Source organism: Henckelia pumila, chromosome 4 (genome assembly GCF_033568475.1).
Source record: "Henckelia pumila isolate YLH828 chromosome 4, ASM3356847v2, whole genome shotgun sequence".
Lineage (NCBI taxonomy): Eukaryota > Viridiplantae > Streptophyta > Magnoliopsida > Lamiales > Gesneriaceae > Henckelia > Henckelia pumila.
The window spans coordinates 194,751,956-194,765,871 of record NC_133123.1 but is presented as its reverse complement, the minus strand read 5'-3'; the positions used below and the strand labels follow the sequence as shown (position 1 = coordinate 194,765,871).

General features: G+C 34.4%; 1 pseudogene; it reads right to left on the bottom strand.

The window, feature by feature from the left end:
• Window positions 1-316: 316 nt before the first annotated feature.
• On the bottom strand, window positions 317-1,348 carry LOC140862528 (uncharacterized; annotated as a pseudogene).
• Between the last annotated feature and the right edge of the window lie 12,568 nt (window positions 1,349-13,916).

Sequence of the window (13,916 nt, the reverse complement as noted above, 5' to 3'; positions counted from 1 at the left end):
TATGTTTTAATATTTTTATTCATTTAATTAATCTTTACTCAAAATATAGTTAATTTTAAAAGTTTCATTATGGTGACTAAATACAATATTTTAAGTGTTATAATGAATATTTAATAAAATAAAAATGATATGATGAAAATATTAATAATTAATAATAAAGCGTCAATTCATGAATCACGGTCATACGCAACAAATAAAGATCAACATAAATTAAAATTAAAAAATATAAAAGTGCACAATTGACAAAGACTGAGATAAATTTTAAAAAAGCATAAATGTGCACAATAGAAATATTTAATGATAAAGTTGTTCCTCACTAATTGCTTCCGTCTTGTGCCCACATGTGTTCAACCAAGTCGGCTCGAAGTTGGTGATGTGCTTCTCTGTCACGTAGCTCACTATAATTATTGAGGCACTCTCGAAATTCTTGGGTAGATTCCATGACAACTCGTGCAGGAAGAGGAATGTCTTCATCCGACCAGCTGATAGATTCATCTCCCTCATCCTCAATAATCATGTTGTGCAAAATAATACATGTGTACCTGATATTCCTTAAATCATTCTTGTATTAAGATCCTGCAGGACCTCTAATTATTGCCCAACGAGCTTGGAGCACTCCAAACGCCCGTTCAACGTCCTTTCTTGCAGACTCTTGTCTCTCCTTGAATTTTTTCCTCTTGGGATCCTCTGGGCATGGAAAGCTCTTGACGAAAGCAGCCCATTCTGGGTAGATTCCATCTGTAAGATAATATCCTTTTGTATAATTTATTCCATTCACTGTGAAATGAACATTCGGAGCATTTCCTTGTAGGACGGCGTTGAACAATGGTGATTCGTTAAGAACATTTATATCATTACGCGATCCTGCAATGCCAAAAAAAGCATGCCATATCCACAAGTCTGTAGATGCGACTGCTTCAAGAATTATCGTTGGGACACCGTAATCACCTCTAGTATATTGTCCCTTCCAAGCTACAGGACAATTCCTCCACTCCCAGTGCATGCAATCAAGGCTGCCCAACATTCCAGGGAAGCTTTGCTTATCTTCATGCATTTGAAGTAATCTTTGAGTGTCTGCATCATTGAGTCTTCTCAAATATCGTGCCCCAAACACATCAATCACGCATCGACAGAAGTTGATCAAGCAGTCCAATGCAGTTCTTTCACCCATCCGTACGTACTCATCGAGAGAATCGGCTGGAGCTGCATATGCCAACTGCCAAATAGCCGCTGTGCATTTTTGTAGTGGCGACAAACTCTGTCTTCCTACAGCGTCTCTACTCCATCGAAAGAAGTCTGAATTATTTGTAAGAGCATCGACTATGCCAACGAATAATTCTCTGCGCATGCGAAACCGCCTCCGGAATACTTGAGCGTGGAATGTAGGATTTTTGGAGAAATAATCTCTGACAAGGCGAGAATTCCCGTCTTCACGATCCCGATTCACATATCTCCTTGAATTTCCAGACCGTGGATTCCTTTGGGTGGTTTGGAGTCTACGTTCTTCCTCTTCAAGCAACGTAATCATCATTCTATCTACATCATCTTCCGCATCTTCCCACATCTCATTTCGCCAAAACTCACGAATGAGACGTTCTGAAGCACGACGTGGATCTTCAGACATTTTTATTATAAGTGTTGAAAAGATGAAAATATTGAATGAAAGAAATGAAAGTTTCATTGGTGTATTTATAGAGTGAAAGTTTAAATTTTGAACAATCAGTTTCACGCAAATCAATGCAATACTATCCGTTGCACGTAATTCAATGCAATAATATCCGTTGCACGCAATTCAATGATATTATATTCGTTACACAAATAAAATGTTATACTATCCGTTGCACTGTATTGATTTTTTTACTATAAACAATATTTTATGGTTATTTTATTTTTATTTGTAATTTATTTATAAAATTTTGAATTAAATCAATACAGTGATGTAACAAAATAAAACACAACTTGATATATTACAAGCTGATAATAAAAGACAACATAATTAATCGCATTCATACACAACCGACAAAGACTGATATAAAATTGAAAAACATAAACGTATACAAAAAACAGACACAAACTTAAATAACATATGAAAATAAACATACACAACTAATATATCTACTGCCACCCACGTCTCTTTGTAATTGGTTCAACTACTTTCATATGCAAATGAAGCTAAGTCTCCGTCATACCACTTGTATCCTTCGTAACTATTTCATAATCTTTTTGTTCCAATTCAAGTGCTTTTTGTTGCATATCGTCTTCTTTCTGCTTAATCTCAGCTTCCTTGTTTCTTAACTCAGCTTCCTTATTTCTTAGTTCGGCTTCCCTCATAACCAATTTTTCTCTTTGATATTCTTGCATTTGTTCCCATTTCAATGAGAAGTCTTCGTCATCTTTGACCTTGCTCTTTTGCTTTCTTTTGGCCTTCTGTTGCCCTATTGGACGTTCTCGAATTTCAAATGCATCATCAGTATCGGGATTTGTTGAAGATGAATATGCCCCTGACTCGGATGTTCTCGACTTCTTGTTAGAATGATGCCCAAGTGACTGGGGAGCCCATTTCTCGCACTCCATCACAATCTTCCACACATGTTCGTATTTGAATGTCTTATTCTTATTTGACGTTTTTCACATATCATGAGCAGCAGCTAAAACATCAGCGTCACTTTGACCACTAGCGCGATTGTTGAGAAAATTGTTGTACCATCCCAAAAACTTATCAACATCTGGCATAACACGATAATAATGCGACTTTATCGAACTCCATTCTCTCATTGGTGTTCCCACAGGTCGATTATCATTATAGTATGTGGCGGTACTTTGCCAGAAATTCTTGTTTTTTTGTGCGTTACCAACTTTTGGATCGTTGGTAGTAGTACCCCAAGCTCTCGCAAGACATTTCTCTTCCTCAGTTGACCACATCACCTTACCTTTATTATGATGAACATTTTTTTGTTTTGCACCCGAATCATCAGCATCGAGGTTAATATTTTCTATCCCAGGCTGGGTCGAATGTGGTGGAATTTGAGAACCGAATCTTGAAATTGGAGTTGTTGGCTCTCTATCGGATCCAGATCCTCCGAAACCGTAGTTTTGAGATTCACTTGGTGATATGTTCCATGCTGGTGGATGAGGGAATGCTTGAGAATGATGTGATATCATATGAGGGCCACCCCTTGGAGTATAATATTCGGCTGAGTGCATTGGGTGATAAAATTTAGGGTTAGGAACAACATTCGAACCAGTGGGAATATTTTGTGCAAAATTTGGACCAATATTCGAACCAGTGGGAATATTTTGTGGAAAATTAGGATCACAATTCGAACCAGTGGGAATATTTTGTGAAAAATGAGATGAGTAAGGAAATTCAGAAGGACGAGAATTGAGACGATAACGAGATTGAGAATTTTGAAAGTTTGGATTTTCTTCTCTATTTGGAGAACCCAAATCATTGTTGAAGGAACCAGAGAATTTATTTGCCATTTGATTTGTGAAGTAAATTGGACGAAGCTTAAAAGAGGAGTTGAAATGAATATACTAAAAGCAAAGACATCTATTTATATTTGATTTTATTTTATTTTTAATAATTTTTTTTAGAAAAATAAATTATTTTTTAAACGTATATCCTTTCAAAAATCTTATCTTCTACACATTCAATGTTGAATTCTGAATTGGTCAAAGTATTTTAGTTTAATTTACGTTTGAAATAATATAAATTTTAAAAAAATTTATTACGCGTGGGGCCCAATATAATAAAAAATTATTTTATTACGCTATTTGAGTGGATGCGTGAATGTAGCCCAACTCAAATACATATTATTAAAAAATTATTATTATTATTTTTTAATATTAAAGAAATGTAATAGCTGGCTCCCTTTTTCGGAAGCCAGCTACAGGTTCTTCCCATGAACCTGCAGACTGCAACACAGCAGCCTGCAGGTTCAGCTTTTTTCCCAACTTAGAGTTGGGAAAAAAGCCACCGTTGCAAGAACCCTTAGAGCCCATTTGGTATTAGTAGTGCTTTTTTTTAAAGGTGTTTTTTTAAGCTTTAATTTTGGGCTTTTGAAAAAGCTCTAAATTTGGCTAAAAAAATGTTTTTTTAAGCACTTAAATGATCATTCAAACACATTATAAACTAAAAAAGCATTTTTTAAAAAAAATGCTTTTCTGGTTGTCTTTTGATATCAAACTGGGTTTTAGAAAGATTTTCTAAGCGTACTTCACTGTGTATTTATAATACTAATATTAAGAGCCCACACATCAGTGTTCGGTTGATCTGGAGAATAGGCTATAGGCTTGGAAGGACTGCGATATCAACATTCAAGTTAGGCTTGGAAAGATTGTGGTATCAACATTCAAGTTTTCTAAATTAAATCTCGTTCAACATAGATATATTTTTTTTATCTTTAGTTGATACTGTATTAAATTAATATAGATATTGATCGTTAAACAATTTTAACAAGAAAATTGTTTTTATACGATTCGATCTATACCATGCTTCTGCTACAAAATTTTTTTGAAATTCGGTTTACGAAATCAACACTAAACTCAGGTCTATTCGATTTCGTTTTCATACTGCTCTTTTAGGATACCTGGTCATTTTCCCCGCAGTAGAGGTAGCCCAAGAGCAAATCTTTTGCATAGTAAGTGGTGAACTTTGTTTACTCACTCGATAGAGGAAGTAAATGGTTGGCTCGAAGAAGGGGCGGAGCCAGGACCACGTAAGAAGGTGGCCAACAAGGAAGAAAAATAAAACATTTATTGTATAATACTAAACATTAAATATATTATATTTCCATCATATAATATTCAAAATACAACATTACTCTTCGAATCTATTAAATTTAGAACGTCTCTCTTTCATATCACGAAAATCATCAACAAGTGAATCTATACTAAAATTTTTAGCAATTTTCTTCTGAATAAGTGTTACGACTCTAAACACAAGTGGGTAGATTTCTGACTTTCTAGTTTTCACCAACCATTGACATATATCAGAAATAGTTTCCAATGCTCTAAAATCAGGAAGTTGTCGCACATGATCAAAATGCTCAAATTAGATTCTTAGTTGTAGCATCTCATGTTCTGCAAAGTCTTTTGGATAAAAATTTTGTACCAATATGCAAATATCATCAATTCTGAATGAATTGTGCATCTCCCTAGGATCTAATGTCGAGCTAAGAATAATCAACTCCACTGTGTTGTTATTGAATTTGCAGTTCAATTCTTATAATTGAGAGTCTATAACAGCATTAAAAATGTCAACTTTGTAACGATGCTCTACTGTAATTTCTTCTGTTGATGGCGAGCTCGTCCTCTTCTTGCAATATATTGAGCATTAAAATCTGGCATTGGTATATTGACTGCTTGACAGAAAGATTTCACATTTGCAACCAATGCATCTCATCCATCATCTCTCAATTTCTGAATGAGCAACTTAGTTGATAAAATGAGATGCAATGCATTCAAAATATCTTGAGACTTAAGTTGCAAAGCTTGACAAAGAAAATTAGAAATGTCCAAAGACACGTACAAAAATTAACAATGTTAATTTCATTTTCTACAATAAATTTTAGTATTTCTAATATGATAGCAAATGTTCAGTCAATCAGTCCCATATTTAAATAAAACAAAGATTTTAAACAAGAAAAAATATAAAGAGAAGAATTCATAAATATAAGCCCTCAAGAAATCAAAACCTAATTTTTTGGGGAAAAAAAGGACTTAAAATAAACAATATGAAGAGATAAAATACACAAAAAAAAAAAACTGAAAGCTTTTACGAAATTACCTTAATTGGGTGTTGTTGTGTCGTGTGTTGTTCGACCACTCAGAAATCAAACTTTCTCAGAAGAGTCGAAGGGAGAAAAATAAAGAAGACAAGAAGAATTAGGATGACGAGAGGATATCCACTTGCCCACTTAAAATATAATTACCTTATTTTATTTAAGAAACCAACTAAAAAATATAATAAATACTAAAAAAAGTATTTGTACTTTGGGAGATGGGGGCACGGCCCAGGATTAATTAAATATCCAATATATAGTAAAAAAAAAATTTTTTTGGGGGGGGGGGGGGGGGGGCCTGGGCAGTAGGGCCCCCCCAAGAGAGAAGGTGACTCCGTTTATAGGCTATAGGCTTGGAAAGACTGTGGTATCAATATTCAAGTTTTCTAAATTTCGTTCAACATAGGTATATTTTCTATCTTTAGTTGATACTGTATTAAATTAATATAGATATTGATCGTTAAACAATTTTAACAAGAAAATTATTTTTTATACGATTCGATCTATACCATGCTTTCGCTACAAAATTTTTAAAATTCGGTTTACAAAATCAACACTAAACTCAGGTATATTCGATTCCTCTTTTACGATACTTGGTCATTTTCCCGGTAGTAGATGTAGCCCAAAAGAGAATCTTTCGCATAGTAAGTAGTGAACTCTGTTTACTCACTCGTTAGAGGAAGTGAATGGTTGGCTCGAAGAGAGAAACTTAGCATGCAAGTCAATGGATATAAAAAAATATGCTTGTGCAAGTCTGAGATCAATTAGAAATGATATGTCTAGTGAGGAAATGAAGTGTAGGAATTCTTGGTGTTAAAAAATTTATGGGAAGTATAAAGACTCGTCTAGAAAGTTACTTTAATTTATGATTCAATTTATTTTAAACATAAAAAATAATTTATTCATTAACCCATCGAATTTTCATTAATTTTTTTTATAAAATATAATTTAACGGTTAATTGTTAAAAAATCCCCCCCATCACATGATTTCTTATGATTCAGTCCCTGTTAGGTTTTTTCTTTTTCTTCACTCTCTAATCCATTACAAGTTTGTTTCTACTCCCTAGGCCCACAAATCAATCCCTGTGTCATGATTTTGTATTCAATTTGAAATAATTAATGCCAAAAATATATAAATCAATACGTAAATTAAATGTTTTTGTACTCAAATATCTTAAATTAATACCAAAAAAATTGTTGATTTTTGTGATTTTCAAAATACTAATATATGTAAATAAAATGACGAACAAATATTTTAATATAAATATTTTGTGCATAAACATGTTGTATAATAAGTTTTGGTAGTAATAAAGTAATTCAAATGTTATACTCAAAATCTTGATTTTTGTACTAGATCTGAAACTATTAGTACTCAAATATTGTATATTAGTACCGTATATTTAACTTTTTGTACCGTTTTTTATCCATGAAAAAAAAGTGAGATTAGGGAGTTTAAACAAAATTTCCTGACACAGGGACTGATTCTTAATTTACACTTGATATTAGGGAATGATTCCCAAATAGTCGCTGAAATAAACTCAGAGTTAGATTTAGAGAATATTTATAATACCAAATTTAGGAGATTGACAAATTAAAATTTTGTGTCATTACTAGCATGATTGGTATTCAATTTTTTTTTTTTTAAAAAACACACATATAAGTTAAAACATATATTTATGAAGATAATAAATATGGGAAAATTGCTTTTTTGGTCCTGTATGTTTGTCACTTTGTGATTTAAGTCCTTTATATTTTCAGATTTCAGTTTTAGTCCGCTATCTTTATTTTTTTGGCAATTTTAGTCCTTTTTCCGACGTGGCGCTGATGTGGCACCAATTCAGTGCTGATGTGGAGCTGACGTGTACAGTGCCACGTAAGAATTTTTGAATAAAAATGACCGAAATTGCCAAAAATCAAAACATGCAGGACTAAAACTGAAATTTGAAAATATAGAGGGCCAAAATCGCAAAGTGACAAACATATCGTACTAAATTTGCAATTTTTCCTAATAAATATTAACATACACATAAGATAAAACCCATAATTTTTATTCATAAAGTTTTCATGTAAAAATTATCCCTCCTTAAGAGAAAATCCTAGGTTTGTCCCTCAGTAGTAGTAGAGGTGTCAAAATGAGCTAGGCCCGTCGGGTTGGCCCGCCCCGCCATACAAAATAGGTGGGTTGAGTTGACGATTTCTCAACCCGCCTAAAATTGGGCCGCCCCGCCTAATGGTGGGTTGTGGTGGGTTACGGGTTAGCCCGCCAATTACACGTAGGCCCGCTGGGTTGGCCCGCCCCGCCACCTAAAATAGGTGGGTTGGATTGATGTTTTTCCAACCCGCCTAAAAGATGAGCCGGCCCGCCCCGCCCTGCCTAATGGTGGGTTGCGACGGATTGTGGGCTGGCCCGCCCCGCTAGCCCGTTTTTACATCTCTAAGTAGTGGCATCTAAAATTTTCGAGGTGTATCTTGTAGTATGTAAAATATTGTAGGGTTTTGAAAGTATGTAGAAGGTTATAAAGTTTAATACTCTAGAACATTATTGTATAAATATAAGGCTTATTCAAGGAATAATTTTTGCAGGGTTCTAGAGACTCAATCTCCGATTCTCCATTGTTGGATAAATTAGATCTCAGACACCAATTTGAAAGATTGAGTAATATAAATAAGCTTAGAATTTAAATTGTAAAAGACACCCTAAATGCTCCGCAGAAAAAAAAAATAAATTAGCGTAATATAATTTAATAAGCAATTAATAGATGAAGAAACAGGAAAAAAAAGAAAGAAAAACAGAAGTTACTTTTTGTAAAATTATGAGAGTTTGTGGTTATTGAACTAGAAGAATTTTCTCATGAAATCTTATTTAAATTTTTTAGGGTTGCCTCTAATTACGAGTGGGTTTGCAATTTCTATGTAGTAGTTTTAAATTTCAAATCCTAGAAACCAAGGTTAGGTAAAATTAGGACATCAAGATTTTCCAGCGCAGTTCAACATAAATGACACATAAAAATACTTTTTAAACTATTTTTTTAAAATTAACAACTTCATAGTGAAGAATGCAGGAGCGCATGCGGAAGAAGTGGTTGAACAATGTTTTCCATGGAAGTATTTGGAATGAAGAAATGAAAGCACCGTACGTAGACCTGGCCAAGGGCCGGGTTGGGCCCGGACCCGGCCCGTGGTCAACGGGCCGGTTAACCGAGTCAACGGGCCCGACCCGGAACCGGGACCGGACCGGCCACTAGGCAGTCCGGTCCCGGTTTTCCCTTAGGAAAATCGGCAACCCGGCGGGTTGGACCTGTCGGGTTGCACGGGTCCGACCCGCCGGGTTGGAACCGTCCAACCCGTCATGTTGGACACGTGGCGCCTATTGGGGCGCTAGATGATCCAACGGCCACTAGCAAGTGGCCGTTGAAACCCGCCGGACCCGCCTGGTCAACCGGAATTTTATTATTTTTTTTAAACCTATTTGTTATCTATAAATACCCCCAACCTCCTTTCATTTTGTTTGTACAATTCTCTCTATTCTCAATTTCTTTTAATTTCTTGAATTATCAAAAATATCAAGTTTCGATTATTGGTATATTTTTAATTGTTGATTTATTTTCATATTTATACAATTACAAATGTCCGGAGCGGGATCAAGTCGTAGGGGTGACAAAGGAAAAGGAAAGGAAAAGAACATCATACCACCCGAGGTCGAGTATCCTTAATTCAATGTCGATGGATTTGATCTTGATTATTCCGATGATGAAATTCAAGAAATTCGACAAGAGGCGCAACAAAGACAACAAGTTGAACAACCACCACCACCACCACGTCATCATGCAAGTCAAGAAAGTATGAACGATCCGGCGGCCTCTCAAAGACAAACTCGACCGGTGCCTCGCCCGACATTCGATATCTTCACCAAACACTTCGACAAGGTGACGCTTCCCTCCGGTGATTTGCAAGCCAAATGCAAATATTGTTCAAAATGTTACAAATTTAAACAAGGAGGTGGTTATGGAACTTTGACGCGACATATCGAGAAAAATCATCCGGTGGAAATTGGTATTGCTCGTGGTCAAACTCAAATTCCGGCATTCTCTTCTCAATCGGGTAATGAATCTCAACTATTTAAATATAACGAAGCTAGATTTAGAGAAAAAACGGCTAAATTTTGTACGGTTGAACAACTTTCTTTTAGTTTTAGCGATAAATTATCTTTTGAAAATTGGCTTTCTATAAGTGCAAATCCTTCTATTAGACGTATTCCAAGAAATAGTCTCAAACGCACAATGAAAAAGTTAGTCGTTGATCAAAAGAAAGAATTAATTAAGGAATTTTATAGTTTGAATAATAAAGTTTCTTTGTGTTCCGATATTTGGAGTGATCATTGACAAAGTTGTTCATATATGGGTATTACATGTCATTGGATTGATAATAATTGGAACATTCAAAAAAGGTTGCTTGCATATAGATGTTTCAATGAATCACACACGGCACAAAATATTTCGCAACTTATATTTGTTATTTTAGAAGAATATGGTCTAACTACCAAAGTTTTTTCAATGTCTTTTGATAATGCTAGTGCAAATACTTCTAGTATTAGTGAGCTTATTGAAATATGTAAACCATCACTAGGTGGCAAATTTTTTCATATTAGATGCACATGTCATATTTTAAATTTGTGTGTTCAAGATGGGCTAAAAAATTTAGGCACACATATTCAACCAATTAGAAACGCTATTCATTATTTATGGACGCACCCCCAAGTTATGAAGCAAATTGGGGAAATTTTGTAGAGTAAATGGTATGAAGCCTAAGCGATTTGCACGAGACGTTCCAACTCGTTGGAATTCAACATATAAATTGTTATTATCCTCTATTGAATATAAAGATTTATTATATACATTTTTTCATCAATTTGTTCAAGCTCGTGATATTTATTTGTTTTCAAATCAATGGAACATATGCACTGGTATTTGTGAAATTTTAAAAGTTTTTAATGATGCTAGTGACCAATTATCTGGTGTTTATTACGCTACTTCGCATTTAGTTTTAACACATTGTTGCAACATTGCTTGTATTTTTCATGAAATGTTAATTCTAATGATAGTGTTTTATCTCAATGTATTCTCGTCATGAAAGCAAAATGGAAAAAATATTTTTTGCTCATTCCTGAAATTTTTTTATGTGCTTTTGTTTTAGATCCTAGAATTAAATTAGATGGCTTAAGCGACATGTTAACATTATATTATGAATCTTTGGAGCCTATTGCGAAAACGATTCCTTCTATCTCATTGATTTTGTTTAATATTAAAACTCATTTACTTGATATTTATAATGAATATAACATCAAATATGGTGGACAAATTGTTTCACATGAAACACAATCCACTGCAACTAGTAATATTACTTCTAAACTTACTAAAGCACAAATTTTATTAAGGAAACGGACGAAACGTCCACGAGGATCCTCAAGTTCCAGTCAGGAACTTGAGAATTATTTTACCACTACTTTTGATTTTAGTATTACAGATGAGGAAAACTTCGACATTTTGAGATGGTGGCCGCAAAAAACACAAATATATCCATGGCAAAAGAAATTTTAGCTTGTTCGGTTTCAACAGTTGCAGTCGAGAAAGCATTTAGTATTGGAGGAAATACATTGGACGAGAGACGTTTTAGCTTAAGGCCGAAAAATTTGGAAGCCCAAAGTTTGCTCAATGATTGGTCAAAAGCCGCTACTCGAACACAACATATTCAAAGTGATGAAGAAGACCAAGATGATACCGAAGGAACATCCGGAACTACGACGGGAGGAAATGCGAGTGAAGTAGAATAAAATGTAATAGATTTGTAATATTAAGTCATAAGATATTAAGATTTTGAAATTCTAATATATTGTTTATTTAATAAATGTAATAGATTTTTATTATGGAGATATGAAATATTTGATTGAGATTATTTAATGAATATGTCTTATTAAAAATCTGTTTAAAATTTTTTAAAAAATTAAATTTCGAAGGTGCAGCGCCCCAGCACTGCATTGGCAGCGTTAGGGCGCTTCCCCTTCGAATTTAATTCGAAGGTTTAGCGCCCCAGCGCTGGGGCGCTGCAATTTTTATTTTTTTTTAATAAAATAGCCCGGGTTAGCCCGGAACCTGAACCGGTGGTTAACCGGACCCAGACCCGGACCGGAACCGCCGGTTCACCGACCCGGACCGGAACCAGCCATTGGCGGGCCGGTTAAGGGTTGGCTAAAAGCCAACCCAAATCCGGCGGGTCCGGACCCGGACCGTGGCCAGGTTTACGTACGTGTCGGAGATCAAGTATTTAAGTGAAAAGAAAACAAGCATAAAAATAAAAAACCTTTTGTTTAAAAATATTTTTTTTAAAAAATGAAAGTAAAATTATGAGAGAGAGGTGTAATCAAGATTCTCTGGTAGCTTATTCATCGACATCTTCCATTTGTAGTAGATTCGTATTTTACTTATGCGATACATGGAAGATATTTATATAATTAATGACTAAATTAAATTACTAAGAAGGTGTTTGGTAGATCTTAAAAGCTCTTTCAAACAACTTATAAGTTGTTTTAGAACTTGTAAGCTCTGAATTTTCGTTTGGTAAATTTTTTTAAAAACAGCTTATAAGCTGTCAAAATAAGTTCTTTGACAGTTTATAAGCTGTATTTTAAAAAAATTGTTCTAAAAGGCGCCGCCTAGGCGCTAGACGGTTGTCCACCGCCTCGCTTTCTTGCTAGGCTATGCCTCTAGGCATTTTTCGGCCGCCTAGGCTGGCAGAAATCCGCCTAGGCGATTACTATTTTTTATAAAAAAAGCTAAAAATCAAAAACTAAAAGAGAGAGACGCAACGCAAGAAACAAACACAGAAAGAAAGAAGAAGCGCAGAAAATAAAGTCAAACAAAAAATTAAATCTCATATTACATACGAAGACTTTATATCTATTAATATCTATGTTGTTGTTGTTATTATTATTATTATTATTATTATTATTATTTTATAAGAGTTTGGTAAAAAAACTAAAAAACATAAGATATAAAAATTATATTTTATAGTAAAACTCATGAATATTTCAAGTTATTTATTATTTAGGTTCTAAAAAAAACCGTCTAGGCCCCGCCTAGGCGGTGGGTTACCGCCCACCTACCGCCTAGCACTTTTTAGAACATTGCAAAAAAGTAAGGGGGAATGTACTTTTTTCAAAAAGACCTTATTTTAATAATTTTCTTCACAAAAATATCCCTCATTATTTTTATTAATTCTCCTCTTATCCTTAACATATTTTTACAACCTAACTACTCTCTACGCCGCTTCCTTTCCCAGCCCATTATCTTCGATCTTCTCTTCTCGGTGCTAGTCTCCGACACTCCCCTCCAGTTCTTTCCCGACACATAAATTGACTCGGTTAGATTCTCATTTATTTTCGTCTAATTTCTCTGTATTTCCTTCTTTTCCAACGATTGAATCGGATTATTGTCAAGTTTCATTGCTATTTTCGTCTGTATTTCTCTGTATATGTTTTTGGATAATCTGGTTTTTCCTATGATCCCTTCTAGTTCCTAACTAGGTTTAGAATTTTATCAGCCCAAATTTGAGAGAGCATCTGTATCCTGGCCTTTCTATTTGGTTACTTCTTGCAAAGATATGATCTTTTTGAGTGATAATGTGTAGGATATGGTTTTTTTGCTTGTAATAGATCGATGAATTGACTCTAGTGCCAAATCGTCGGTGAGAATAACTAACTTGTTTATAGTCTTATCGGTGATGTGTACTTGAGACTAGAACTCCATCAATTGCAAGTTATTGCTTCTGATATAATAAGAGCTCAATTTGGTGTATCTACCACTTTATCTTTAAGTTGGTGAGAATTTCATATTGTTGCAAATACTAGATTAAAGTTTTTATCTTAGGTTTACACTAAATAAAGTCATATTAAATAAGATTCTTGGTAGAGATTAGATATCAAACTACCACTTTTATTATTCATACAAGATTTGTTCCAGAAAGTGGGATTTTATGCAATACTTGGATCTTTGGGTATGTATTTATTTTCAAGATTTGTCCGAGAAAGTGAGATTTTAGGGGGGAGTCACTACAAAAAAAATGCTGAAAGACTAC